The sequence below is a fragment of the Conger conger genome, chromosome 6, assembly GCF_963514075.1.
Source record: "Conger conger chromosome 6, fConCon1.1, whole genome shotgun sequence".
In the NCBI taxonomy this organism is placed as follows: domain Eukaryota; kingdom Metazoa; phylum Chordata; class Actinopteri; order Anguilliformes; family Congridae; genus Conger; species Conger conger.
In genome coordinates, this window is record NC_083765.1 from 64,742,577 (window position 1) to 64,769,744 (window position 27,168).

A 27,168-nucleotide genomic window follows, 5' to 3' on the forward strand; every position below is an offset into this window, starting at 1 on the left:
GTGTTGGGGTATCATGTTAGATTCCCCTTCTTGCGACCTGCGTTCGATTCCGGGCTGGCGCAAGGGTCCTGTTCCCTTTTGGGCTTCTTCCGCTTCTTCTCTTTGCCAGACGTACCTTAATGTTGGCTGTGTTGAAATATCCGGACATTTGGAACGTTTCAAAGCCCTTTCTGTACTCCTCTGCTCTATCGCAATCTCCAATGAACTGCTTTGCCTGTACATAATCCAGGTTGTGCCATTGGATTACTTAAGTGTGCCATCTGCAACTTGAAAATAGACTGTTCTTTTTTATGTTGCTTATTTCCATAATGGTCAAGTCGTTTTGCTTCTGTGCATTCTCCCCAATTGTTAGCCATGGATTCCCTTTCTGGGAATGTTTTATGTCATTCTCTCTAGTCCTTTGTCAACAGATTGTGGTCTGGTTTTCAGGCTCATCCCTTTATTAGGAGACATAAAAATTGCCCTTGGTGTGTGCTAATGGTGTTGGGGTATCATGTTAGATTCCTCTTCTTGCGAACCGCGTTCGATTCCTGGCTGGCGCAAGGGTCTGGTTCCCTTTTGGGCTGCTGCCGCTTCTTCTCTTTGCCAGACGTACCTTAATGTTGGCTGTGTTGAAATATCCGGACATTTGGAACGTTTCAAAGCCCTTTCTGTACTCCTCTGCTGTATCGCAATCTCCAATGAACTGGATTGCCTCTAGATAATCCAGGTTGTGCCATTGGATTACTTGAGTGTGCCATCTGAAATGTGAAAATAGACTGTTCTTTTTTATGCTGCTTCTTTCCTTAATGGTCAAGTCGTTTTGTTTCTGTGCATTCTCCCTAATTGTTAGCTATGGATTCCGTTTCTGGGAATGTTTCATGTCATTCTCTCTTGTCCTTTGAAAACAGATTGTGGTCTGGTTTTCAGACTCATCCCTTTATTAGGAGGCATAAACCATGGCCACTCTGTGTGCCAGTGGTGTAGGGGTATCATGCAAGATTCCCATTCTTGCGACCCGGGTTCGATTCCCGGCTGGCGCAAGGGTCCTGTTGCCTTTTGGGCTGCTGCCGCTTCTCCTCTTTGCCAGACGTACCTTAATGTTGGCTGTGTTGAAATATCCGGACATTTGGAACGTTTCAAAGCCCTTTCTGTACTCCTCTGCTGTATCGCAATCTCCAATGAACTGCATTGCCTCTAGATAATCCAGGTTGTGCCATTGGAGTACTTGAGTGTGCCATCTGAAATGTGAAAATAGACTGTTCTTTTTTATGCTGCTTCTTTCCTTAATGGTCAAGTCGTTTGGTTTTGTGCATTCTCCCCAATTGTTAGCTATGGATTCCCTTTCTGGGAATGTTTCATGTCATTCTCTCGTCCTTTGTCAACAGATTGTGGTCTGGTTTTCAGACTCATCCCATTATTAGGAGGCATAAAAATTGCCCTTGGTGTGTGCTAGTGGTGTTGGGGTATCATGTTAGATTCCCCTTCTTGCGACCTGCGTTCGATTCCAGGCTGGCGCAAGGGTCCTGTTCCCTTTTGGGCTGCTGCCGCTTCTTCTCTTTGCCAGACGTACCTTAATGTTGGCTGTGTTGAAATATCCGGACATTTGGAACGTTTCAAAGCCCTTTCTGTACTCCTCTGCTCTATCGCAATCTCCAATCAACTGCTTTGCCTGGACATAATCCAGGTTGTGCCATTGGATTACTTGAGTGTGCCATCTGCAACTTGAAAATAGACTGTTCTTTTTTATGTTGCTTATTTCCATAATGGTCAAGTCGTTTTGCTTCTGTGCATTCTCCCCAATTGTTAGCTATGGATTCCCTTTCTGGGAATGTTTTATGTCATTCTCTCTAGTCCTTTGTCAACAGATTGTGGTCTGGTTTTCAGGCTCATCCCATTATTAGGAGGCATAAAAATTGCCCTTGGTGTGTGCTAGTGGTGTTGGGGTATCATGTTAGATTCCCCTTCTTGCGACCTGCGTTCGATTCCGGGCTGGCGCAAGGGTCCTGTTCCCTTTTGGGCTGCTGCCGCTTCTTCTCTTTGCCAGACGTACCTTAATGTTGGCTGTGTTGAAATATCCGGACATTTGGAACGTTTCAAAGCCCTTTCTGTACTCCTCTGCTCTATCGCAATCTCCAATGAACTGCTTTGCCTGTACATAATCCAGGTTGTGCCATTGGATTACTTAAGTGTGCCATCTGCAACTTGAAAATAGACTGTTCTTTTTTATGTTGCTTATTTCCATAATGGTCAAGTCGTTTTGCTTCTGTGCATTCTCCCCAATTGTTAGCCATGGATTCCCTTTCTGGGAATGTTTTATGTCATTCTCTCTAGTCCTTTGTCAACAGATTGTGGTCTGGTTTTCAGGCTCATCCCTTTATTAGGAGACATAAAAATTGCCCTTGGTGTGTGCTAATGGTGTTGGGGTATCATGTTAGATTCCTCTTCTTGCGACCCGCGTTCGATTCCTGGCTGGCGCAAGGGTCTGGTTCCCTTTTGGGCTGCTGCCGCTTCTTCTCTTTGCCAGACGTACCTTAATGTTGGCTGTGTTGAAATATCCGGACATTTGGAACGTTTCAAAGCCCTTTCTGTACTCCTCTGCTCTATCGCAATCTCCATTGAACTGCTTTGCCTGCACATAATCCAGGTTATGCCATTGGACTACTTGAGTGTGCCATCTGCAACTTGAAAATAGACTGTTCTTTTTCATGCTGCTTATTTCCATAATGGTCAAGTCGTTTTGCTTCTGTGCATTTTCCCCAATTGTTAGCTCTGGATTCCCTTTCTGGGAATGTTTTATGTCATTCTCTCTAGTCCTTTGTCAACAGATTGTGGTCTGGTTTTCAGGCTCATCCCATTATTAGGAGGCATAAAAATTGCCCTTGGTGTGTGCTAGTGGTGTTGGGGTATCATGTTAGATTCCCCTTCTTGCGACCTGCGTTCGATTCCGGGCTGGCGCAAGGGTCCTGTTCCCTTTTGGGCTGCTGCCGCTTCTTCTCTTTGCCAGACGTACCTTAATGTTGGCTGTGTTGAAATATCCGGACATTTGGAACGTTTCAAAGCCCTTTCTGTACTCCTCTGCTCTATCGCAATCTCCAATCAACTGCTTTGCCTGGACATAATCCAGGTTGTGCCATTGGATTACTTGAGTGTGCCATCTGCAACTTGAAAATAGACTGTTCTTTTTTATGTTGCTTATTTCCATAATGGTCAAGTCGTTTTGCTTCTGTGCATTCTCCCCAATTGTTAGCTATGGATTCCCTTTCTGGGAATGTTTTATGTCATTCTCTCTAGTCCTTTGTCAACAGATTGTGGTCTGGTTTTCAGGCTCATCCCATTATTAGGAGGCATAAAAATTGCCCTTGGTGTGTGCTAGTGGTGTTGGGGTATCATGTTAGATTCCCCTTCTTGCGACCTGCGTTCGATTCCGGGCTGGCGCAAGGGTCCTGTTCCCTTTTGGGCTGCTGCCGCTTCTTCTCTTTGCCAGACGTACCTTAATGTTGGCTGTGTTGAAATATCCGGACATTTGGAACGTTTCAAAGCCCTTTCTGTACTCCTCTGCTCTATCGCAATCTCCAATGAACTGCTTTGCCTGTACATAATCCAGGTTGTGCCATTGGATTACTTAAGTGTGCCATCTGCAACTTGAAAATAGACTGTTCTTTTTTATGTTGCTTATTTCCATAATGGTCAAGTCGTTTTGCTTCTGTGCATTCTCCCCAATTGTTAGCCATGGATTCCCTTTCTGGGAATGTTTTATGTCATTCTCTCTAGTCCTTTGTCAACAGATTGTGGTCTGGTTTTCAGGCTCATCCCTTTATTAGGAGGCATAAAAATTGCCCTTGGTGTGTGCTAATGGTGTTGGGGTATCATGTTAGATTCCTCTTCTTGCGACCCGCGTTCGATTCCTGGCTGGCGCAAGGGTCTGGTTCCCTTTTGGGCTGCTGCCGCTTCTTCTCTTTGCCAGACGTACCTTAATGTTGGCTGTGTTGAAATATCCGGACATTTGGAACGTTTCAAAGCCCTTTCTGTACTCCTCTGCTCTATCGCAATCTCCAATGAACTGCTTTGCCTGCACATAATCCAGGTTATGCCATTGGACTACTTGAGTGTGCCATCTGCAACTTGAAAATAGACTGTTCTTTTTCATGCTGCTTATTTCCATAATGGTCAAGTCGTTTTGCTTCTGTGCATTTTCCCCAATTGTTAGCTATGGATTCCCTTTCTGGGAATGTTTTATGTCATTCTCTCGAGTCCTTTGTCAACAGATTGTGGTCTGGTTTTCAGACTCATCCCATTATTAGGAGGCATAAAAATTGCCCTTGGTGTGTGCTAGTGGTGTTGGGGTATCATGTTAGATTCCCCTTCTTGCGACCTGCGTTCGATTCCGGGCTGGCGCAAGGGTCCTGTTCCCTTTTGGGCTGCTGCCGCTTCTTCTCTTTGCCAGACGTACCTTAATGTTGGCTGTGTTGAAATATCCGGACATTTGGAACGTTTCAAAGCCCTTTCTGTACTCCTCTGCTCTATCGCAATCTCCAATGAACTGCTTTGCCTGCACATAATCCAGGTTATGCCATTGGACTACTTGAGTGTGCCATCTGCAACTTGAAAATAGACTGTTCTTTTTCATGCTGCTTATTTCCATAATGGTCAAGTCGTTTTGCTTCTGTGCATTCTCCCCAATTGTTAGCTATGGATTCCCTTTTTGGGAATGTTTTATGTCATTCTCTCGAGTCCTTTGTCAACAGATTGTGGTCTGGTTTTCAGACTCATCCCATTATTAGGAGGCATAAAAATTGCCCTTGGTGTGTGCTAGTGGTGTTGGGGTATCATGTTAGATTCCCCTTCTTGCGACCTGCGTTCGATTCCGGGCTGGCGCAAGGGTCCTGTTCCCTTTTGGGCTGCTGCCGCTTCTTCTCTTTGCCAGACGTACCTTAATGTTGGCTGTGTTGAAATATCCGGACATTTGGAACGTTTCAAAGCCCTTTCTGTACTCCTCTGCTCTATCGCAATCTCCAATCAACTGCTTTGCCTGGACATAATCCAGGTTGTGCCATTGGATTACTTGAGTGTGCCATCTGCAACTTGAAAATAGACTGTTCTTTTTTATGTTGCTTATTTCCATAATGGTCAAGTCGTTTTGCTTCTGTGCATTCTCCCCAATTGTTAGCTATGGATTCCCTTTCTGGGAATGTTTTATGTCATTCTCTCTAGTCCTTTGTCAACAGATTGTGGTCTGGTTTTCAGGCTCATCCCATTATTAGGAGGCATAAAAATTGCCCTTGGTGTGTGCTAGTGGTGTTGGGGTATCATGTTAGATTCCCCTTCTTGCGACCTGCGTTCGATTCCGGGCTGGCGCAAGGGTCCTGTTCCCTTTTGGGCTGCTGCCGCTTCTTCTCTTTGCCAGACGTACCTTAATGTTGGCTGTGTTGAAATATCCGGACATTTGGAACGTTTCAAAGCCCTTTCTGTACTCCTCTGCTCTATCGCAATCTCCAATGAACTGCTTTGCCTGTACATAATCCAGGTTGTGCCATTGGATTACTTAAGTGTGCCATCTGCAACTTGAAAATAGACTGTTCTTTTTTATGTTGCTTATTTCCATAATGGTCAAGTCGTTTTGCTTCTGTGCATTCTCCCCAATTGTTAGCCATGGATTCCCTTTCTGGGAATGTTTTATGTCATTCTCTCTAGTCCTTTGTCAACAGATTGTGGTCTGGTTTTCAGGCTCATCCCTTTATTAGGAGGCATAAAAATTGCCCTTGGTGTGTGCTAATGGTGTTGGGGTATCATGTTAGATTCCTCTTCTTGCGACCCGCGTTCGATTCCTGGCTGGCGCAAGGGTCTGGTTCCCTTTTGGGCTGCTGCCGCTTCTTCTCTTTGCCAGACGTACCTTAATGTTGGCTGTGTTGAAATATCCGGACATTTGGAACGTTTCAAAGCCCTTTCTGTACTCCTCTGCTCTATCGCAATCTCCAATGAACTGCTTTGCCTGCACATAATCCAGGTTATGCCATTGGACTACTTGAGTGTGCCATCTGCAACTTGAAAATAGACTGTTCTTTTTCATGCTGCTTATTTCCATAATGGTCAAGTCGTTTTGCTTCTGTGCATTTTCCCCAATTGTTAGCTATGGATTCCCTTTCTGGGAATGTTTTATGTCATTCTCTCGAGTCCTTTGTCAACAGATTGTGGTCTGGTTTTCAGACTCATCCCATTATTAGGAGGCATAAAAATTGCCCTTGGTGTGTGCTAGTGGTGTTGGGGTATCATGTTAGATTCCCCTTCTTGCGACCTGCGTTCGATTCCGGGCTGGCGCAAGGGTCCTGTTCCCTTTTGGGCTGCTGCCGCTTCTTCTCTTTGCCAGACGTACCTTAATGTTGGCTGTGTTGAAATATCCGGACATTTGGAACGTTTCAAAGCCCTTTCTGTACTCCTCTGCTCTATCGCAATCTCCAATGAACTGCTTTGCCTGCACATAATCCAGGTTATGCCATTGGACTACTTGAGTGTGCCATCTGCAACTTGAAAATAGACTGTTCTTTTTCATGCTGCTTATTTCCATAATGGTCAAGTCGTTTTGCTTCTGTGCATTTTCCCCAATTGTTAGCTATGGATTCCCTTTTTGGGAATGTTTTATGTCATTCTCTCGAGTCCTTTGTCAACAGATTGTGGTCTGGTTTTCAGACTCATCCCATTATTAGGAGGCATAAAAATTGCCCTTGGTGTGTGCTAGTGGTGTTGGGGTATCATGTTAGATTCCCCTTCTTGCGACCTGCGTTCGATTCCGGGCTGGCGCAAGGGTCCTGTTCCCTTTTGGGCTGCTGCCGCTTCTTCTCTTTGCCAGACGTACCTTAATGTTGGCTGTGTTGAAATATCCGGACATTTGGAACGTTTCAAAGCCCTTTCTGTACTCCTCTGCTGTATCGCAATCTCCAATGAACTGGATTGCCTGTACATAATCCAGGTTGTGCCATTGGATTACTTAAGTGTGCCATCTGCAACTTGAAAATAGACTGTTCTTTTTTATGTTGCTTATTTCCATAATGGTCAAGTCGTTTTGCTTCTGTGCATTCTCCCCAATTGTTAGCCATGGATTCCCTTTCTGGGAATGTTTTATGTCATTCTCTCTAGTCCTTTGTCAACAGATTGTGGTCTGGTTTTCAGGCTCATCCCATTATTAGGAGGCATAAAAATTGCCCTTGGTGTGTGCTAATGGTGTAGGGGTATCATGCAAGATTCCCATTCTTGCGACCCGGGTTCGATTCCCGGCTGGCGCAAGGGTCCTGTTGCCTTTTGGGCTGCTGCCGCTTCTTCTCTTTGCCAGACGTACCTTAATGTTGGCTGTGTTGAAATATCCGGACATTTGGAACGTTTCAAAGCCCTTTCTGTACTCCTCTGCTGTATCGCAATCTCCAATGAACTGCATTGCCTCTAGATAATCCAGGTTGTGCCATTGGAGTACTTGAGTGTGCCATCTGAAATGTGAAAATAGACTGTTCTTTTTTATGCTGCTTCTTTCCTTAATGGTCAAGTCGTTTTGTTTTTGTGCATTCTCCCCAATTGTTAGCTATGGATTCCCTTTCTGGGAATGTTTCATGTCATTCTCTCTTGTCCTTTGAAAACAGATTGTGGTCTGGTTTTCAGACTCATCCCTTTATTAGGAGGCATAAACCATGGCCACTCTGTGTGCCAGTGGTGTAGGGGTATCATGCAAGATTCCCATTCTTGCGACCCGGGTTCGATTCCCGGCTGGCGCAAGGGTCCTGTTCCCTTTTGGGCTGCTGCCGCTTCTCCTCTTTGCCAGACGTACCTTAATGTTGGCTGTGTTGAAATATCCGGACATTTGGAACGTTTCAAAGCCCTTTCTGTACTCCTCTGCTGTATCGCAATCTCCAATGAACTGCATTGCCTCTAGATAATCCAGGTTGTGCCATTGGAGTACTTGAGTGTGCCATCTGAAATGTGAAAATAGACTGTTCTTTTTTATGCTGCTTCTTTCCTTAATGGTCAAGTCGTTTGGTTTTGTGCATTCTCCCCAATTGTTAGCTATGGATTCCCTTTCTGGGAATGTTTCATGTCATTCTCTCGTCCTTTGTCAACAGATTGTGGTCTGGTTTTCAGACTCATCCCATTATTAGGAGGCATAAAAATTGCCCTTGGTGTGTGCTAGTGGTGTTGGGGTATCATGTTAGATTCCCCTTCTTGCGACCTGCGTTCGATTCCAGGCTGGCGCAAGGGTCCTGTTCCCTTTTGGGCTGCTGCCGCTTCTTCTCTTTGCCAGACGTACCTTAATGTTGGCTGTGTTGAAATATCCGGACATTTGGAACGTTTCAAAGCCCTTTCTGTACTCCTCTGCTCTATCGCAATCTCCAATCAACTGCTTTGCCTGGACATAATCCAGGTTGTGCCATTGGATTACTTGAGTGTGCCATCTGCAACTTGAAAATAGACTGTTCTTTTTTATGTTGCTTATTTCCATAATGGTCAAGTCGTTTTGCTTCTGTGCATTCTCCCCAATTGTTAGCTATGGATTCCCTTTCTGGGAATGTTTTATGTCATTCTCTCTAGTCCTTTGTCAACAGATTGTGGTCTGGTTTTCAGGCTCATCCCATTATTAGGAGGCATAAAAATTGCCCTTGGTGTGTGCTAGTGGTGTTGGGGTATCATGTTAGATTCCCCTTCTTGCGACCTGCGTTCGATTCCGGGCTGGCGCAAGGGTCCTGTTCCCTTTTGGGCTGCTGCCGCTTCTTCTCTTTGCCAGACGTACCTTAATGTTGGCTGTGTTGAAATATCCGGACATTTGGAACGTTTCAAAGCCCTTTCTGTACTCCTCTGCTCTATCGCAATCTCCAATGAACTGCTTTGCCTGTACATAATCCAGGTTGTGCCATTGGATTACTTAAGTGTGCCATCTGCAACTTGAAAATAGACTGTTCTTTTTTATGTTGCTTATTTCCATAATGGTCAAGTCGTTTTGCTTCTGTGCATTCTCCCCAATTGTTAGCCATGGATTCCCTTTCTGGGAATGTTTTATGTCATTCTCTCTAGTCCTTTGTCAACAGATTGTGGTCTGGTTTTCAGGCTCATCCCTTTATTAGGAGGCATAAAAATTGCCCTTGGTGTGTGCTAATGGTGTTGGGGTATCATGTTAGATTCCTCTTCTTGCGACCCGCGTTCGATTCCTGGCTGGCGCAAGGGTCTGGTTCCCTTTTGGGCTGCTGCCGCTTCTTCTCTTTGCCAGACGTACCTTAATGTTGGCTGTGTTGAAATATCCGGACATTTGGAACGTTTCAAAGCCCTTTCTGTACTCCTCTGCTGTATCGCAATCTCCAATGAACTGCATTGCCTCTAGATAATCCAGGTTGTGCCATTGGAGTACTTGAGTGTGCCATCTGAAATGTGAAAATAGACTGTTCTTTTTTATGCTGCTTCTTTCCTTAATGGTCAAGTCGTTTGGTTTTGTGCATTCTCCCCAATTGTTAGCTATGGATTCCCTTTCTGGGAATGTTTCATGTCATTCTCTCGTCCTTTGTCAACAGATTGTGGTCTGGTTTTCAGACTCATCCCATTATTAGGAGGCATAAAAATTGCCCTTGGTGTGTGCTAGTGGTGTTGGGGTATCATGTTAGATTCCCCTTCTTGCGACCTGCGTTCGATTCCAGGCTGGCGCAAGGGTCCTGTTCCCTTTTGGGCTGCTGCCGCTTCTTCTCTTTGCCAGACGTACCTTAATGTTGGCTGTGTTGAAATATCCGGACATTTGGAACGTTTCAAAGCCCTTTCTGTACTCCTCTGCTCTATCGCAATCTCCAATCAACTGCTTTGCCTGGACATAATCCAGGTTGTGCCATTGGATTACTTGAGTGTGCCATCTGCAACTTGAAAATAGACTGTTCTTTTTTATGTTGCTTATTTCCATAATGGTCAAGTCGTTTTGCTTCTGTGCATTCTCCCCAATTGTTAGCTATGGATTCCCTTTCTGGGAATGTTTTATGTCATTCTCTCTAGTCCTTTGTCAACAGATTGTGGTCTGGTTTTCAGGCTCATCCCATTATTAGGAGGCATAAAAATTGCCCTTGGTGTGTGCTAGTGGTGTTGGGGTATCATGTTAGATTCCCCTTCTTGCGACCTGCGTTCGATTCCAGGCTGGCGCAAGGGTCCTGTTCCCTTTTGGGCTGCTGCCGCTTCTTCTCTTTGCCAGACGTACCTTAATGTTGGCTGTGTTGAAATATCCGGACATTTGGAACGTTTCAAAGCCCTTTCTGTACTCTTCTGCTGTATCGCAATCTCCAATGAACTGGATTGCCTCTAGATAATCCAGGTTGTGCCATTGGATTACTTGAGTGTGCCATCTGAAATGTGAAAATAGACTGTTCTTTTTTATGCTGCTTCTTTCCTTAATGGTCAAGTCGTTTTGTTTCTGTGCATTCTCCCTAATTGTTAGCTATGGATTCCGTTTCTGGGAATGTTTCATGTCATTCTCTCTTGTCCTTTGAAAACAGATTGTGGTCTGGTTTTCAGACTCATCCCTTTATTAGGAGGCATAAACCATGGCCACTCTGTGTGCCAGTGGTGTAGGGGTATCATGCAAGATTCCCATTCTTGCGACCCGGGTTCGATTCCCGGCTGGCGCAAGGGTCCTGTTGCCTTTTGGGCTGCTGCCGCTTCTCCTCTTTGCCAGACGTACCTTAATGTTGGCTGTGTTGAAATATCCGGACATTTGGAACGTTTCAAAGCCCTTTCTGTACTCCTCTGCTGTATCGCAATCTCCAATGAACTGCATTGCCTCTAGATAATCCAGGTTGTGCCATTGGAGTACTTGAGTGTGCCATCTGAAATGTGAAAATAGACTGTTCTTTTTTATGCTGCTTCTTTCCTTAATGGTCAAGTCGTTTGGTTTTGTGCATTCTCCCCAATTGTTAGCTATGGATTCCCTTTCTGGGAATGTTTCATGTCATTCTCTCGTCCTTTGTCAACAGATTGTGGTCTGGTTTTCAGACTCATCCCATTATTAGGAGGCATAAAAATTGCCCTTGGTGTGTGCTAGTGGTGTTGGGGTATCATGTTAGATTCCCCTTCTTGCGACCTGCGTTCGATTCCGGGCTGGCGCAAGGGTCCTGTTCCCTTTTGGGCTGCTGCCGCTTCTTCTCTTTGCCAGACGTACCTTAATGTTGGCTGTGTTGAAATATCCGGACATTTGGAACGTTTCAAAGCCCTTTCTGTACTCCTCTGCTCTATCGCAATCTCCAATGAACTGCTTTGCCTGTACATAATCCAGGTTGTGCCATTGGATTACTTAAGTGTGCCATCTGCAACTTGAAAATAGACTGTTCTTTTTTATGTTGCTTATTTCCATAATGGTCAAGTCGTTTTGCTTCTGTGCATTCTCCCCAATTGTTAGCCATGGATTCCCTTTCTGGGAATGTTTTATGTCATTCTCTCTAGTCCTTTGTCAACAGATTGTGGTCTGGTTTTCAGGCTCATCCCTTTATTAGGAGACATAAAAATTGCCCTTGGTGTGTGCTAATGGTGTTGGGGTATCATGTTAGATTCCTCTTCTTGCGACCCGCGTTCGATTCCTGGCTGGCGCAAGGGTCTGGTTCCCTTTTGGGCTGCTGCCGCTTCTTCTCTTTGCCAGACGTACCTTAATGTTGGCTGTGTTGAAATATCCGGACATTTGGAACGTTTCAAAGCCCTTTCTGTACTCCTCTGCTCTATCGCAATCTCCATTGAACTGCTTTGCCTGCACATAATCCAGGTTATGCCATTGGACTACTTGAGTGTGCCATCTGCAACTTGAAAATAGACTGTTCTTTTTCATGCTGCTTATTTCCATAATGGTCAAGTCGTTTTGCTTCTGTGCATTTTCCCCAATTGTTAGCTATGGATTCCCTTTCTGGGAATGTTTTATGTCATTCTCTCGAGTCCTTTGTCAACAGATTGTGGTCTGGTTTTCAGACTCATCCCATTATTAGGAGGCATAAAAATTGCCCTTGGTGTGTGCTAGTGGTTTTGGGGTATCATGTTAGATTCCCCTTCTTGCGACCTGCGTTCGATTCCAGGCTGGCGCAAGGGTCCTGTTCCCTTTTGGGCTGCTGCCGCTTCTTCTCTTTGCCAGACGTACCTTAATGTTGGCTGTGTTGAAATATCCGGACATTTGGAACGTTTCAAAGCCCTTTCTGTACTCCTCTGCTCTATCGCAATCTCCAATCAACTGCTTTGCCTGGACATAATCCAGGTTGTGCCATTGGATTACTTGAGTGTGCCATCTGCAACTTGAAAATAGACTGTTCTTTTTTATGTTGCTTATTTCCATAATGGTCAAGTCGTTTTGCTTCTGTGCATTCTCCCCAATTGTTAGCTATGGATTCCCTTTCTGGGAATGTTTTATGTCATTCTCTCTAGTCCTTTGTCAACAGATTGTGGTCTGGTTTTCAGGCTCATCCCATTATTAGGAGGCATAAAAATTGCCCTTGGTGTGTGCTAGTGGTGTTGGGGTATCATGTTAGATTCCCCTTCTTGCGACCTGCGTTCGATTCCAGGCTGGCGCAAGGGTCCTGTTCCCTTTTGGGCTGCTGCCGCTTCTTCTCTTTGCCAGACGTACCTTAATGTTGGCTGTGTTGAAATATCCGGACATTTGGAACGTTTCAAAGCCCTTTCTGTACTCCTCTGCTCTATCGCAATCTCCAATGAACTGCTTTGCCTGCACATAATCCAGGTTATGCCATTGGACTACTTGAGTGTGCCATCTGAAATGTGAAAATAGACTGTTCTTTTTTATGCTGCTTCTTTCCTTAATGGTCAAGTCGTTTTGTTTTTGTGCATTCTCCCCAATTGTTAGCTATGGATTCCCTTTCTGGGAATGTTTCATGTCATTCTCTCGTCCTTTGTCAACAGATTGTGGTCTGGTTTTCAGACTCATCCCTTTATTAGGAGGCATAAACCATGGCCACTCTGTGTGCCAGTGGTGTAGGGGTATCATGCAAGATTCCCATTCTTGCGACCCGGGTTCGATTCCCGGCTGGCGCAAGGGTCCTGTTGCCTTTTGGGCTGCTGCCGCTTCTTCTCTTTGCCAGACGTACCTTAATGTTGGCTGTGTTGAAATATCCGGACATTTGGAACGTTTCAAAGCCCTTTCTGTACTCCTCTGCTCTATCGCAATCTCCAATGAACTGCTTTGCCTGTACATAATCCAGGTTGTGCCATTGGATTACTTAAGTGTGCCATCTGCAACTTGAAAATAGACTGTTCTTTTTTATGTTGCTTATTTCCATAATGGTCAAGTCGTTTTGCTTCTGTGCATTCTCCCCAATTGTTAGCCATGGATTCCCTTTCTGGGAATGTTTTATGTCATTCTCTCTAGTCCTTTGTCAACAGATTGTGGTCTGGTTTTCAGGCTCATCCCATTATTAGGAGGCATAAAAATTGCCCTTGGTGTGTGCTAGTGGTGTTGGGGTATCATGTTAGATTCCCCTTCTTGCGACCTGCGTTCGATTCCAGGCTGGCGCAAGGGTCCTGTTCCCTTTTGGGCTGCTGCCGCTTCTTCTCTTTGCCAGACGTACCTTAATGTTGGCTGTGTTGAAATATCCGGACATTTGGAACGTTTCAAAGCCCTTTCTGTACTCCTCTGCTGTATCGCAATCTCCAATGAACTGGATTGCCTCTAGATAATCCAGGTTGTGCCATTGGATTACTTGAGTGTGCCATCTGAAATGTGAAAATAGACTGTTCTTTTTTATGCTGCTTCTTTCCTTAATGGTCAAGTCGTTTTGTTTCTGTGCATTCTCCCTAATTGTTAGCTATGGATTCCGTTTCTGGGAATGTTTCATGTCATTCTCTCTTGTCCTTTGAAAACAGATTGTGGTCTGGTTTTCAGACTCATCCCTTTATTAGGAGGCATAAACCATGGCCACTCTGTGTGCCAGTGGTGTAGGGGTATCATGCAAGATTCCCATTCTTGCGACCTGGGTTCGATTCCCAGCTGGCGCAAGGGTCTTGTTCCATTTGGGGCTGCTGCCGCTTCTTCTCTTTGCCAGACTTACCTTACTGTTGGCTGTGTTGAAATATCCGGACATTTGGAACGTTTCAAAGCCCTTTCTGTACTCCTCTGCTCTATCGCAATCTCCAATCAACTGCTTTGCCTGGACATAATCCAGGTTGTGCCATTGGATTACTTGAGTGTGCCATCTGCAACTTGAAAATAGACTGTTCTTTTTTATGTTGCTTATTTCCATAATGGTCAAGTCGTTTTGCTTCTGTGCATTCTCCCCAATTGTTAGCTATGGATTCCCTTTCTGGGAATGTTTTATGTCATTCTCTCTAGTCCTTTGTCAACAGATTGTGGTCTGGTTTTCAGGCTCATCCCATTATTAGGAGGCATAAAAATTGCCCTTGGTGTGTGCTAGTGGTGTTGGGGTATCATGTTAGATTCCCCTTCTTGCGACCTGCGTTCGATTCCGGGCTGGCGCAAGGGTCCTGTTCCCTTTTGGGCTGCTGCCGCTTCTTCTCTTTGCCAGACGTACCTTAATGTTGGCTGTGTTGAAATATCCGGACATTTGGAACGTTTCAAAGCCCTTTCTGTACTCCTCTGCTCTATCGCAATCTCCAATGAACTGCTTTGCCTGTACATAATCCAGGTTGTGCCATTGGATTACTTAAGTGTGCCATCTGCAACTTGAAAATAGACTGTTCTTTTTTATGTTGCTTATTTCCATAATGGTCAAGTCGTTTTGCTTCTGTGCATTCTCCCCAATTGTTAGCCATGGATTCCCTTTCTGGGAATGTTTTATGTCATTCTCTCTAGTCCTTTGTCAACAGATTGTGGTCTGGTTTTCAGGCTCATCCCATTATTAGGAGGCATAAAAATTGCCCTTGGTGTGTGCTAATGGTGTTGGGGTATCATGTTAGATTCCTCTTCTTGCGACCCGCGTTCGATTCCTGGCTGGCGCAAGGGTCTGGTTCCCTTTTGGGCTGCTGCCGCTTCTTCTCTTTGCCAGACGTACCTTAATGTTGGCTGTGTTGAAATATCCGGACATTTGGAACGTTTCAAAGCCCTTTCTGTACTCCTCTGCTCTATCGCAATCTCCAATGAACTGCATTGCCTCTAGATAATCCAGGTTGTGCCATTGGAGTACTTGAGTGTGCCATCTGAAATGTGAAAATAGACTGTTCTTTTTTATGCTGCTTCTTTCCTTAATGGTCAAGTCGTTTTGTTTCTGTGCATTCTCCCTAATTGTTAGCTATGGATTCCGTTTCTGGGAATGTTTCATGTCATTCTCTCTTGTCCTTTGAAAACAGATTGTGGTCTGGTTTTCAGACTCATCCCTTTATTAGGAGGCATAAACCATGGCCACTCTGTGTGCCAGTGGTGTAGGGGTATCATGCAAGATTCCCATTCTTGCGACCCGGATTCGATTCCGGGCTGGCGCAAGGGTCCTGTTGCCTTTTGGGCTGCTGCCGCTTCTTCTCTTTGCCAGACGTACCTTAATGTTGGCTGTGTTGAAATATCCGGACATTTGGAACGTTTCAAAGCCCTTTCTGTACTCCTCTGCTGTATCGCAATCTCCAATGAACTGCATTGCCTCTAGATAATCCAGGTTGTGCCATTGGAGTACTTGAGTGTGCCATCTGAAATGTGAAAATAGACTGTTCTTTTTTATGCTGCTTCTTTCCTTAATGGTCAAGTCGTTTTGTTTTTGTGCATTCTCCCCAATTGTTAGCTATGGATTCCCTTTCTGGGAATGTTTCATGTCATTCTCTCGTCCTTTGTCAACAGATTGTGGTCTGGTTTTCAGACTCATCCCTTTATTAGGAGGCATAAACCATGGCCACTCTGTGTGCCAGTGGTGTAGGGGTATCATGCAAGATTCCCATTCTTGCGACCTGGGTTCGATTCCCAGCTGGCGCAAGGGTCTTGTTCCATTTGGGGCTGCTGCCGCTTCTTCTCTTTGCCAGACTTACCTTACTGTTGGCTGTGTTGAAATATCCGGACATTTGGAACGTTTCAAAGCCCTTTCTGTACTCCTCTGCTCTATCGCAATCTCCAATCAACTGCTTTGCCTGGACATAATCCAGGTTGTGCCATTGGATTACTTGAGTGTGCCATCTGCAACTTGAAAATAGACTGTTCTTTTTTATGTTGCTTATTTCCATAATGGTCAAGTCGTTTTGCTTCTGTGCATTCTCCCCAATTGTTAGCTATGGATTCCCTTTCTGGGAATGTTTTATGTCATTCTCTCTAGTCCTTTGTCAACAGATTGTGGTCTGGTTTTCAGGCTCATCCCATTATTAGGAGGCATAAAAATTGCCCTTGGTGTGTGCTAGTGGTGTTGGGGTATCATGTTAGATTCCCCTTCTTGCGACCTGCGTTCGATTCCGGGCTGGCGCAAGGGTCCTGTTCCCTTTTGGGCTGCTGCCGCTTCTTCTCTTTGCCAGACGTACCTTAATGTTGGCTGTGTTGAAATATCCGGACATTTGGAACGTTTCAAAGCCCTTTCTGTACTCCTCTGCTCTATCGCAATCTCCAATGAACTGCTTTGCCTGTACATAATCCAGGTTGTGCCATTGGATTACTTAAGTGTGCCATCTGCAACTTGAAAATAGACTGTTCTTTTTTATGTTGCTTATTTCCATAATGGTCAAGTCGTTTTGCTTCTGTGCATTCTCCCCAATTGTTAGCCATGGATTCCCTTTCTGGGAATGTTTTATGTCATTCTCTCTAGTCCTTTGTCAACAGATTGTGGTCTGGTTTTCAGGCTCATCCCATTATTAGGAGGCATAAAAATTGCCCTTGGTGTGTGCTAATGGTGTTGGGGTATCATGTTAGATTCCTCTTCTTGCGACCCGCGTTCGATTCCTGGCTGGCGCAAGGGTCTGGTTCCCTTTTGGGCTGCTGCCGCTTCTTCTCTTTGCCAGACGTACCTTAATGTTGGCTGTGTTGAAATATCCGGACATTTGGAACGTTTCAAAGCCCTTTCTGTACTCCTCTGCTCTATCGCAATCTCCAATGAACTGCATTGCCTCTAGATAATCCAGGTTGTGCCATTGGAGTACTTGAGTGTGCCATCTGAAATGTGAAAATAGACTGTTCTTTTTTATGCTGCTTCTTTCCTTAATGGTCAAGTCGTTTTGTTTCTGTGCATTCTCCCTAATTGTTAGCTATGGATTCCGTTTCTGGGAATGTTTCATGTCATTCTCTCTTGTCCTTTGAAAACAGATTGTGGTCTGGTTTTCAGACTCATCCCTTTATTAGGAGGCATAAACCATGGCCACTCTGTGTGCCAGTGGTGTAGGGGTATCATGCAAGATTCCCATTCTTGCGACCCGGGTTCGATTCCGGGCTGGCGCACGGGTCCTGTTGCCTTTTGGGCTGCTGCCGCTTCTTCTCTTTGCCAGACGTACCTTAATGTTGGCTGTGTTGAAATATCCGGACATTTGGAACGTTTCAAAGCCCTTTCTGTACTCCTCTGCTGTATCGCAATCTCCAATGAACTGCATTGCCTCTAGATAATCCAGGTTGTGCCATTGGAGTACTTGAGTGTGCCATCTGAAATGTGAAAATAGACTGTTCTTTTTTATGCTGCTTCTTTCCTTAATGGTCAAGTCGTTTTGTTTTTGTGCATTCTCCCCAATTGTTAGCTATGGATTCCCTTTCTGGGAATGTTTCATGTCATTCTCTCGTCCTTTGTCAACAGATTGTGGTCTGGTTTTCAGACTCATCCCTTTATTAGGAGGCATAAACCATGGCCACTCTGTGTGCAAGTGGTGTAGGGGTATCATGCAAGATTCCCATTCTTGCGACCTGGGTTCGATTCCCAGCTGGCGCAAGGGTCTTGTTCCATTTGGGGCTGCTGCCGCTTCTTCTCTTTGCCAGACTTACCTTACTGTTGGCTGTGTTGAAATATCCGGACATTTGGAACGTTTCAAAGCCCTTTCTGTACTCCTCTGCTCTATCGCAATCTCCAATCAACTGCTTTGCCTGGACATAATCCAGGTTGTGCCATTGGATTACTTGAGTGTGCCATCTGCAACTTGAAAATAGACTGTTCTTTTTTATGTTGCTTATTTCCATAATGGTCAAGTCGTTTTGCTTCTGTGCATTCTCCCCAATTGTTAGCTATGGATTCCCTTTCTGGGAATGTTTTATGTCATTCTCTCTAGTCCTTTGTCAACAGATTGTGGTCTGGTTTTCAGGCTCATCCCATTATTAGGAGGCATAAAAATTGCCCTTGGTGTGTGCTAGTGGTGTTGGGGTATCATGTTAGATTCCCCTTCTTGCGACCTGCGTTCGATTCCGGGCTGGCGCAAGGGTCCTGTTCCCTTTTGGGCTGCTGCCGCTTCTTCTCTTTGCCAGACGTACCTTAATGTTGGCTGTGTTGAAATATCCGGACATTTGGAACGTTTCAAAGCCCTTTCTGTACTCCTCTGCTCTATCGCAATCTCCAATGAACTGCTTTGCCTGTACATAATCCAGGTTGTGCCATTGGATTACTTAAGTGTGCCATCTGCAACTTGAAAATAGACTGTTCTTTTTTATGTTGCTTATTTCCATAATGGTCAAGTCGTTTTGCTTCTGTGCATTCTCCCCAATTGTTAGCCATGGATTCCCTTTCTGGGAATGTTTTATGTCATTCTCTCTAGTCCTTTGTCAACAGATTGTGGTCTGGTTTTCAGGCTCATCCCATTATTAGGAGGCATAAAAATTGCCCTTGGTGTGTGCTAATGGTGTTGGGGTATCATGTTAGATTCCTCTTCTTGCGACCCGCGTTCGATTCCTGGCTGGCGCAAGGGTCTGGTTCCCTTTTGGGCTGCTGCCGCTTCTTCTCTTTGCCAGACGTACCTTAATGTTGGCTGTGTTGAAATATCCGGACATTTGGAACGTTTCAAAGCCCTTTCTGTACTCCTCTGCTCTATCGCAATCTCCAATGAACTGCATTGCCTCTAGATAATCCAGGTTGTGCCATTGGAGTACTTGAGTGTGCCATCTGAAATGTGAAAATAGACTGTTCTTTTTTATGCTGCTTCTTTCCTTAATGGTCAAGTCGTTTTGTTTCTGTGCATTCTCCCTAATTGTTAGCTATGGATTCCGTTTCTGGGAATGTTTCATGTCATTCTCTCTTGTCCTTTGAAAACAGATTGTGGTCTGGTTTTCAGACTCATCCCTTTATTAGGAGGCATAAACCATGGCCACTCTGTGTGCCAGTGGTGTAGGGGTATCATGCAAGATTCCCATTCTTGCGACCCGGGTTCGATTCCGGGCTGGCGCAAGGGTCCTGTTGCCTTTTGGGCTGCTGCCGCTTCTTCTCTTTGCCAGACGTACCTTAATGTTGGCTGTGTTGAAATATCCGGACATTTGGAACGTTTCAAAGCCCTTTCTGTACTCCTCTGCTGTATCGCAATCTCCAATGAACTGCATTGCCTCTAGATAATCCAGGTTGTGCCATTGGAGTACTTGAGTGTGCCATCTGAAATGTGAAAATAGACTGTTCTTTTTTATGCTGCTTCTTTCCTTAATGGTCAAGTCGTTTTGTTTTTGTGCATTCTCCCCAATTGTTAGCTATGGATTCCCTTTCTGGGAATGTTTCATGTCATTCTCTCGTCCTTTGTCAACAGATTGTGGTCTGGTTTTCAGACTCATCCCTTTATTAGGAGGCATAAACCATGGCCACTCTGTGTGCCAGTGGTGTAGGGGTATCATGCAAGATTCCCATTCTTGCGACCTGGGTTCGATTCCCAGCTGGCGCAAGGGTCTTGTTCCATTTGGGGCTGCTGCCGCTTCTTCTCTTTGCCAGACTTACCTTACTGTTGGCTGTGTTGAAATATCCGGACATTTGGAACGTTTCAAAGCCCTTTCTGTACTCCTCTGCTCTATCGCAATCTCCAATCAACTGCTTTGCCTGGACATAATCCAGGTTGTGCCATTGGATTACTTGAGTGTGCCATCTGCAACTTGAAAATAGACTGTTCTTTTTTATGTTGCTTATTTCCATAATGGTCAAGTCGTTTTGCTTCTGTGCATTCTCCCCAATTGTTAGCTATGGATTCCCTTTCTGGGAATGTTTTATGTCATTCTCTCTAGTCCTTTGTCAACAGATTGTGGTCTGGTTTTCAGGCTCATCCCATTATTAGGAGGCATAAAAATTGCCCTTGGTGTGTGCTAGTGGTGTTGGGGTATCATGTTAGATTCCCCTTCTTGCGACCTGCGTTCGATTCCGGGCTGGCGCAAGGGTCCTGTTCCCTTTTGGGCTGCTGCCGCTTCTTCTCTTTGCCAGACGTACCTTAATGTTGGCTGTGTTGAAATATCCGGACATTTGGAACGTTTCAAAGCCCTTTCTGTACTCCTCTGCTCTATCGCAATCTCCAATCAACTGCTTTGCCTGGACATAATCCAGGTTGTGCCATTGGATTACTTGAGTGTGCCATCTGCAACTTGAAAATAGACTGTTCTTTTTTATGTTGCTTATTTCCATAATGGTCAAGTCGTTTTGCTTCTGTGCATTCTCCCCAATTGTTAGCTATGGATTCCCTTTCTGGGAATGTTTTATGTCATTCTCTCTAGTCCTTTGTCAACAGATTGTGGTCTGGTTTTCAGGCTCATCCCATTATTAGGAGGCATAAAAATTGCCCTTGGTGTGTGCTAGTGGTGTTGGGGTATCATGTTAGATTCCCCTTCTTGCGACCTGCGTTCGATTCCAGGCTGGCGCAAGGGTCCTGTTCCCTTTTGGGCTGCTGCCGCTTCTTCTCTTTGCCAGACGTACCTTAATGTTGGCTGTGTTGAAATATCCGGACATTTGGAACGTTTCAAAGCCCTTTCTGTACTCCTCTGCTCTATCGCAATCTCCAATGAACTGCTTTGCCTGCACATAATCCAGGTTATGCCATTGGACTACTTGAGTGTGCCATCTGAAATGTGAAAATAGACTGTTCTTTTTTATGCTGCTTCTTTCCTTAATGGTCAAGTCGTTTTGTTTTTGTGCATTCTCCCCAATTGTTAGCTATGGATTCCCTTTCTGGGAATGTTTCATGTCATTCTCTCGTCCTTTGTCAACAGATTGTGGTCTGGTTTTCAGACTCATCCCTTTATTAGGAGGCATAAACCATGGCCACTCTGTGTGCCAGTGGTGTAGGGGTATCATGCAAGATTCCCATTCTTGCGACCCGGGTTCGATTCCCGGCTGGCGCAAGGGTCCTGTTGCCTTTTGGGCTGCTGCCGCTTCTTCTCTTTGCCAGACGTACCTTAATGTTGGCTGTGTTGAAATATCCGGACATTTGGAACGTTTCAAAGCCCTTTCTGTACTCCTCTGCTCTATCGCAATCTCCAATGAACTGCTTTGCCTGTACATAATCCAGGTTGTGCCATTGGATTACTTAAGTGTGCCATCTGCAACTTGAAAATAGACTGTTCTTTTTTATGTTGCTTATTTCCATAATGGTCAAGTCGTTTTGCTTCTGTGCATTCTCCCCAATTGTTAGCCATGGATTCCCTTTCTGGGAATGTTTTATGTCATTCTCTCTAGTCCTTTGTCAACAGATTGTGGTCTGGTTTTCAGGCTCATCCCATTATTAGGAGGCATAAAAATTGCCCTTGGTGTGTGCTAGTGGTGTTGGGGTATCATGTTAGATTCCCCTTCTTGCGACCTGCGTTCGATTCCAGGCTGGCGCAAGGGTCCTGTTCCCTTTTGGGCTGCTGCCGCTTCTTCTCTTTGCCAGACGTACCTTAATGTTGGCTGTGTTGAAATATCCGGACATTTGGAACGTTTCAAAGCCCTTTCTGTACTCCTCTGCTGTATCGCAATCTCCAATGAACTGGATTGCCTCTAGATAATCCAGGTTGTGCCATTGGATTACTTGAGTGTGCCATCTGAAATGTGAAAATAGACTGTTCTTTTTTATGCTGCTTCTTTCCTTAATGGTCAAGTCGTTTTGTTTCTGTGCATTCTCCCTAATTGTTAGCTATGGATTCCGTTTCTGGGAATGTTTCATGTCATTCTCTCTTGTCCTTTGAAAACAGATTGTGGTCTGGTTTTCAGACTCATCCCTTTATTAGGAGGCATAAACCATGGCCACTCTGTGTGCCAGTGGTGTAGGGGTATCATGCAAGATTCCCATTCTTGCGACCTGGGTTCGATTCCCAGCTGGCGCAAGGGTCTTGTTCCATTTGGGGCTGCTGCCGCTTCTTCTCTTTGCCAGACTTACCTTACTGTTGGCTGTGTTGAAATATCCGGACATTTGGAACGTTTCAAAGCCCTTTCTGTACTCCTCTGCTCTATCGCAATCTCCAATCAACTGCTTTGCCTGGACATAATCCAGGTTGTGCCATTGGATTACTTGAGTGTGCCATCTGCAACTTGAAAATAGACTGTTCTTTTTTATGTTGCTTATTTCCATAATGGTCAAGTCGTTTTGCTTCTGTGCATTCTCCCCAATTGTTAGCTATGGATTCCCTTTCTGGGAATGTTTTATGTCATTCTCTCTAGTCCTTTGTCAACAGATTGTGGTCTGGTTTTCAGGCTCATCCCATTATTAGGAGGCATAAAAATTGCCCTTGGTGTGTGCTAGTGGTGTTGGGGTATCATGTTAGATTCCCCTTCTTGCGACCTGCGTTCGATTCCGGGCTGGCGCAAGGGTCCTGTTCCCTTTTGGGCTGCTGCCGCTTCTTCTCTTTGCCAGACGTACCTTAATGTTGGCTGTGTTGAAATATCCGGACATTTGGAACGTTTCAAAGCCCTTTCTGTACTCCTCTGCTCTATCGCAATCTCCAATGAACTGCTTTGCCTGTACATAATCCAGGTTGTGCCATTGGATTACTTAAGTGTGCCATCTGCAACTTGAAAATAGACTGTTCTTTTTTATGTTGCTTATTTCCATAATGGTCAAGTCGTTTTGCTTCTGTGCATTCTCCCCAATTGTTAGCCATGGATTCCCTTTCTGGGAATGTTTTATGTCATTCTCTCTAGTCCTTTGTCAACAGATTGTGGTCTGGTTTTCAGGCTCATCCCATTATTAGGAGGCATAAAAATTGCCCTTGGTGTGTGCTAATGGTGTTGGGGTATCATGTTAGATTCCTCTTCTTGCGACCCGCGTTCGATTCCTGGCTGGCGCAAGGGTCTGGTTCCCTTTTGGGCTGCTGCCGCTTCTTCTCTTTGCCAGACGTACCTTAATGTTGGCTGTGTTGAAATATCCGGACATTTGGAACGTTTCAAAGCCCTTTCTGTACTCCTCTGCTCTATCGCAATCTCCAATGAACTGCATTGCCTCTAGATAATCCAGGTTGTGCCATTGGAGTACTTGAGTGTGCCATCTGAAATGTGAAAATAGACTGTTCTTTTTTATGCTGCTTCTTTCCTTAATGGTCAAGTCGTTTTGTTTCTGTGCATTCTCCCTAATTGTTAGCTATGGATTCCGTTTCTGGGAATGTTTCATGTCATTCTCTCTTGTCCTTTGAAAACAGATTGTGGTCTGGTTTTCAGACTCATCCCTTTATTAGGAGGCATAAACCATGGCCACTCTGTGTGCCAGTGGTGTAGGGGTATCATGCAAGATTCCCATTCTTGCGACCCGGATTCGATTCCGGGCTGGCGCAAGGGTCCTGTTGCCTTTTGGGCTGCTGCCGCTTCTTCTCTTTGCCAGACGTACCTTAATGTTGGCTGTGTTGAAATATCCGGACATTTGGAACGTTTCAAAGCCCTTTCTGTACTCCTCTGCTGTATCGCAATCTCCAATGAACTGCATTGCCTCTAGATAATCCAGGTTGTGCCATTGGAGTACTTGAGTGTGCCATCTGAAATGTGAAAATAGACTGTTCTTTTTTATGCTGCTTCTTTCCTTAATGGTCAAGTCGTTTTGTTTTTGTGCATTCTCCCCAATTGTTAGCTATGGATTCCCTTTCTGGGAATGTTTCATGTCATTCTCTCGTCCTTTGTCAACAGATTGTGGTCTGGTTTTCAGACTCATCCCTTTATTAGGAGGCATAAACCATGGCCACTCTGTGTGCCAGTGGTGTAGGGGTATCATGCAAGATTCCCATTCTTGCGACCTGGGTTCGATTCCCAGCTGGCGCAAGGGTCTTGTTCCATTTGGGGCTGCTGCCGCTTCTTCTCTTTGCCAGACTTACCTTACTGTTGGCTGTGTTGAAATATCCGGACATTTGGAACGTTTCAAAGCCCTTTCTGTACTCCTCTGCTCTATCGCAATCTCCAATCAACTGCTTTGCCTGGACATAATCCAGGTTGTGCCATTGGATTACTTGAGTGTGCCATCTGCAACTTGAAAATAGACTGTTCTTTTTTATGTTGCTTATTTCCATAATGGTCAAGTCGTTTTGCTTCTGTGCATTCTCCCCAATTGTTAGCTATGGATTCCCTTTCTGGGAATGTTTTATGTCATTCTCTCTAGTCCTTTGTCAACAGATTGTGGTCTGGTTTTCAGGCTCATCCCATTATTAGGAGGCATAAAAATTGCCCTTGGTGTGTGCTAGTGGTGTTGGGGTATCATGTTAGATTCCCCTTCTTGCGACCTGCGTTCGATTCCGGGCTGGCGCAAGGGTCCTGTTCCCTTTTGGGCTGCTGCCGCTTCTTCTCTTTGCCAGACGTACCTTAATGTTGGCTGTGTTGAAATATCCGGACATTTGGAACGTTTCAAAGCCCTTTCTGTACTCCTCTGCTCTATCGCAATCTCCAATGAACTGCTTTGCCTGTACATAATCCAGGTTGTGCCATTGGATTACTTAAGTGTGCCATCTGCAACTTGAAAATAGACTGTTCTTTTTTATGTTGCTTATTTCCATAATGGTCAAGTCGTTTTGCTTCTGTGCATTCTCCCCAATTGTTAGCCATGGATTCCCTTTCTGGGAATGTTTTATGTCATTCTCTCTAGTCCTTTGTCAACAGATTGTGGTCTGGTTTTCAGGCTCATCCCATTATTAGGAGGCATAAAAATTGCCCTTGGTGTGTGCTAATGGTGTTGGGGTATCATGTTAGATTCCTCTTCTTGCGACCCGCGTTCGATTCCTGGCTGGCGCAAGGGTCTGGTTCCCTTTTGGGCTGCTGCCGCTTCTTCTCTTTGCCAGACGTACCTTAATGTTGGCTGTGTTGAAATATCCGGACATTTGGAACGTTTCAAAGCCCTTTCTGTACTCCTCTGCTCTATCGCAATCTCCAATGAACTGCATTGCCTCTAGATAATCCAGGTTGTGCCATTGGAGTACTTGAGTGTGCCATCTGAAATGTGAAAATAGACTGTTCTTTTTTATGCTGCTTCTTTCCTTAATGGTCAAGTCGTTTTGTTTCTGTGCATTCTCCCTAATTGTTAGCTATGGATTCCGTTTCTGGGAATGTTTCATGTCATTCTCTCTTGTCCTTTGAAAACAGATTGTGGTCTGGTTTTCAGACTCATCCCTTTATTAGGAGGCATAAACCATGGCCACTCTGTGTGCCAGTGGTGTAGGGGTATCATGCAAGATTCCCATTCTTGCGACCCGGGTTCGATTCCGGGCTGGCGCACGGGTCCTGTTGCCTTTTGGGCTGCTGCCGCTTCTTCTCTTTGCCAGACGTACCTTAATGTTGGCTGTGTTGAAATATCCGGACATTTGGAACGTTTCAAAGCCCTTTCTGTACTCCTCTGCTGTATCGCAATCTCCAATGAACTGCATTGCCTCTAGATAATCCAGGTTGTGCCATTGGAGTACTTGAGTGTGCCATCTGAAATGTGAAAATAGACTGTTCTTTTTTATGCTGCTTCTTTCCTTAATGGTCAAGTCGTTTTGTTTTTGTGCATTCTCCCCAATTGTTAGCTATGGATTCCCTTTCTGGGAATGTTTCATGTCATTCTCTCGTCCTTTGTCAACAGATTGTGGTCTGGTTTTCAGACTCATCCCTTTATTAGGAGGCATAAACCATGGCCACTCTGTGTGCAAGTGGTGTAGGGGTATCATGCAAGATTCCCATTCTTGCGACCTGGGTTCGATTCCCAGCTGGCGCAAGGGTCTTGTTCCATTTGGGGCTGCTGCCGCTTCTTCTCTTTGCCAGACTTACCTTACTGTTGGCTGTGTTGAAATATCCGGACATTTGGAACGTTTCAAAGCCCTTTCTGTACTCCTCTGCTCTATCGCAATCTCCAATCAACTGCTTTGCCTGGACATAATCCAGGTTGTGCCATTGGATTACTTGAGTGTGCCATCTGCAACTTGAAAATAGACTGTTCTTTTTTATGTTGCTTATTTCCATAATGGTCAAGTCGTTTTGCTTCTGTGCATTCTCCCCAATTGTTAGCTATGGATTCCCTTTCTGGGAATGTTTTATGTCATTCTCTCTAGTCCTTTGTCAACAGATTGTGGTCTGGTTTTCAGGCTCATCCCATTATTAGGAGGCATAAAAATTGCCCTTGGTGTGTGCTAGTGGTGTTGGGGTATCATGTTAGATTCCCCTTCTTGCGACCTGCGTTCGATTCCGGGCTGGCGCAAGGGTCCTGTTCCCTTTTGGGCTGCTGCCGCTTCTTCTCTTTGCCAGACGTACCTTAATGTTGGCTGTGTTGAAATATCCGGACATTTGGAACGTTTCAAAGCCCTTTCTGTACTCCTCTGCTCTATCGCAATCTCCAATGAACTGCTTTGCCTGTACATAATCCAGGTTGTGCCATTGGATTACTTAAGTGTGCCATCTGCAACTTGAAAATAGACTGTTCTTTTTTATGTTGCTTATTTCCATAATGGTCAAGTCGTTTTGCTTCTGTGCATTCTCCCCAATTGTTAGCCATGGATTCCCTTTCTGGGAATGTTTTATGTCATTCTCTCTAGTCCTTTGTCAACAGATTGTGGTCTGGTTTTCAGGCTCATCCCATTATTAGGAGGCATAAAAATTGCCCTTGGTGTGTGCTAATGGTGTTGGGGTATCATGTTAGATTCCTCTTCTTGCGACCCGCGTTCGATTCCTGGCTGGCGCAAGGGTCTGGTTCCCTTTTGGGCTGCTGCCGCTTCTTCTCTTTGCCAGACGTACCTTAATGTTGGCTGTGTTGAAATATCCGGACATTTGGAACGTTTCAAAGCCCTTTCTGTACTCCTCTGCTCTATCGCAATCTCCAATGAACTGCATTGCCTCTAGATAATCCAGGTTGTGCCATTGGAGTACTTGAGTGTGCCATCTGAAATGTGAAAATAGACTGTTCTTTTTTATGCTGCTTCTTTCCTTAATGGTC

General features: G+C 44.9%; 13 non-coding genes across 13 annotated transcripts; all 13 read left to right on the plus strand.

Annotated features, from left to right (window-relative positions):
* Positions 1 to 951: 951 nt before the first annotated feature.
* trnag-ccc (transfer RNA glycine (anticodon CCC)) lies at positions 952 to 1,022 on the plus strand. The gene has a single exon. It is a non-coding gene; the product is annotated as a tRNA-Gly (tRNA).
* Positions 1,023 to 7,188: 6,166 nt separating this feature from the next.
* On the plus strand, positions 7,189 to 7,259 carry trnag-ccc (transfer RNA glycine (anticodon CCC)). The gene has a single exon. It is a non-coding gene; the product is annotated as a tRNA-Gly (tRNA).
* A 409-nt stretch (positions 7,260 to 7,668) lies between these two features.
* Positions 7,669 to 7,739, plus strand: trnag-ccc (transfer RNA glycine (anticodon CCC)). Its single transcript has one exon. It is a non-coding gene; the product is annotated as a tRNA-Gly (tRNA).
* A 2,803-nt stretch (positions 7,740 to 10,542) lies between these two features.
* trnag-ccc (transfer RNA glycine (anticodon CCC)) lies at positions 10,543 to 10,613 on the plus strand. Its single transcript has one exon. It is a non-coding gene; the product is annotated as a tRNA-Gly (tRNA).
* A 2,324-nt stretch (positions 10,614 to 12,937) lies between these two features.
* Positions 12,938 to 13,008, plus strand: trnag-ccc (transfer RNA glycine (anticodon CCC)). The gene has a single exon. It is a non-coding gene; the product is annotated as a tRNA-Gly (tRNA).
* Positions 13,009 to 13,897: 889 nt separating this feature from the next.
* Positions 13,898 to 13,968, plus strand: trnag-ccc (transfer RNA glycine (anticodon CCC)). The gene has a single exon. It is a non-coding gene; the product is annotated as a tRNA-Gly (tRNA).
* A 1,847-nt stretch (positions 13,969 to 15,815) lies between these two features.
* On the plus strand, positions 15,816 to 15,886 carry trnag-ccc (transfer RNA glycine (anticodon CCC)). Its single transcript has one exon. It is a non-coding gene; the product is annotated as a tRNA-Gly (tRNA).
* Positions 15,887 to 17,733: 1,847 nt separating this feature from the next.
* Positions 17,734 to 17,804, plus strand: trnag-ccc (transfer RNA glycine (anticodon CCC)). The gene has a single exon. It is a non-coding gene; the product is annotated as a tRNA-Gly (tRNA).
* Positions 17,805 to 19,651: 1,847 nt separating this feature from the next.
* Positions 19,652 to 19,722, plus strand: trnag-ccc (transfer RNA glycine (anticodon CCC)). Its single transcript has one exon. It is a non-coding gene; the product is annotated as a tRNA-Gly (tRNA).
* Positions 19,723 to 21,089: 1,367 nt separating this feature from the next.
* Positions 21,090 to 21,160, plus strand: trnag-ccc (transfer RNA glycine (anticodon CCC)). The gene has a single exon. It is a non-coding gene; the product is annotated as a tRNA-Gly (tRNA).
* Positions 21,161 to 22,049: 889 nt separating this feature from the next.
* Positions 22,050 to 22,120, plus strand: trnag-ccc (transfer RNA glycine (anticodon CCC)). Its single transcript has one exon. It is a non-coding gene; the product is annotated as a tRNA-Gly (tRNA).
* Positions 22,121 to 23,967: 1,847 nt separating this feature from the next.
* trnag-ccc (transfer RNA glycine (anticodon CCC)) lies at positions 23,968 to 24,038 on the plus strand. Its single transcript has one exon. It is a non-coding gene; the product is annotated as a tRNA-Gly (tRNA).
* Positions 24,039 to 25,885: 1,847 nt separating this feature from the next.
* trnag-ccc (transfer RNA glycine (anticodon CCC)) lies at positions 25,886 to 25,956 on the plus strand. Its single transcript has one exon. It is a non-coding gene; the product is annotated as a tRNA-Gly (tRNA).
* The last annotated feature ends 1,212 nt before the right edge of the window (positions 25,957 to 27,168 follow it).